Here is a 1,776-nt window from a genome sequence, read left to right as displayed (position 1 = left end):
AAAGTTATATCGTGCTGTTTCTATTAACTTTGGGGGATAACAAACATATTTAATGTACTTTGCCCTGGCAGATGGTTTAGCAGTTTGAGTTTTCCTCTTCGCCGTATCAGTTAAAAACTAAGAGTCAATAAAATAAGTGTCAGAGATTAAATATGCATATGCTTTCAATTCTTATACATACTCCAAAAATTTCCAACTCTTTCTTTTATAAACTGTAATAATTAACTACTTCTTATAAATGCAGTTTACATGTCCCTATACCAAAGTTAAGTAGTTTAAGGTTAGCCACTTCCAATACTATTGCTTAGGCATAAAGTCATCAGGAAAATGAAAGCCTATGATCTCTACCCTGCTTTTATCTCTTTACTACTCTGCACATCATCTAACAAAATGTTCCCTTCTCACTGAGTGCCCTGGGACTCTACTGCTGGGGAGAATAGAGCCCTCCATCTCGTCAAACTCTCCGTAGAATACTCCCTCCATTTACCTGACTATTCAACTATAGTTCATCTGCTGTTCACTCTAGCTCCCTGATCATAGCTTTCTTCCATCTACTGACCACTGGATTCCTTTCCTGGAATCAGTAAAGACAGAGTTTTAATTTGCATCATATCTTATAACATTAAGTCCTGCCTTAACCCTGAAATAGGCCAATAGTAAACTAGCAAATCATGCAATTTGTGGGTCTCAAGTTTTGAACAGCAAAAAACACACTGCCTGATTATAATCTCATTCTAGTTGTTTCCTGTTATTACTCACACCAGAACAGATCTCTGAGCTTGACAACCCCTTCAATGACATTTTCTCCCAATTGTTTAGATTTCTTCTAGCCCTGTTTTCCACCCTTTGTAACTTTGACCGTGTGATCAGTCGCCTGACCCAGAACTCTCAGTAGCCTACCCTGTCACTCTACAAAACCCAGCCAAGCTCCCATCAAAGTTTCCCTGCTCTGTGGTAGTGAGCTCTGTAACGCCTCATGTGTGAAGTGATTTCTTATCTGAGTCTTTAAGTTACAGTGAGTAAAAGACTCACATTGGCTTTGGGTCCAGATTACATCCCTGCTGAGAAGAGGAAGAGACAGAAAGTACTAGAGACCAGCTATACAAAGGAAAAGCAAATCTTGGGAATTACTGGTGAGAGTTGGTGAATGGCACAAAGACACCTATAGGAGGCAGAAGGCCCTGTGAAAAAAACACCTGAGTACTTGCCAGTGCGAGTCTCTCCAACACTCTACTCCGTCCATGTGAATCTGGGAGGCGGCATACACCAGAAGGCATGGCTGAGGGTGGAGAAGGCGCCCTGAGCCTAAATCACTGAATCGCAGCATCCAAGAAGCTGCCTGCAGTGATCTGTGGATCCAAAGCAGTAAGACAAATAAACTTTTGTCATGTTAAGCCACTAGGATTTCGAGTTTGTTTGTTTAAACACAGCTTTACTTAGCTTAACTAGGCTGGTGCAAAAATCTTCCAAACCAGAAAAGCAGGCTGAAAATGATGTTTGTGCTTCATATTATAGATAGCTGCCTTTTGAGATTATATTTCAAGGGAAAACTCTTTGAAATGAGGTTCCTTTAATATAAAGATGCACTTTTGAAAGACTAAAAACGTCTGATAGACATATATTACATTTCCAAGGCTAGTCAAGAGCTCAAAGATGAATAGCAGATGACGATACGAACAGGCCCTTGTAAGCCTGGGCCAGAACCTATGAGCAAAGACTGCACTGGGAAAAACAAACGAAAAACAATCTCAGGGGAATCTTTATCAAGTGCTCAAC

The sequence above is a fragment of the Echinops telfairi genome, unplaced genomic scaffold (assembly GCF_000313985.2).
Source record: "Echinops telfairi isolate 266 unplaced genomic scaffold, ASM31398v2 ScPeMD7_7469;HRSCAF=8507_1, whole genome shotgun sequence".
Lineage (NCBI taxonomy): Eukaryota > Metazoa > Chordata > Mammalia > Afrosoricida > Tenrecidae > Echinops > Echinops telfairi.
Note: the sequence above shows the minus strand (reverse complement) of the source record.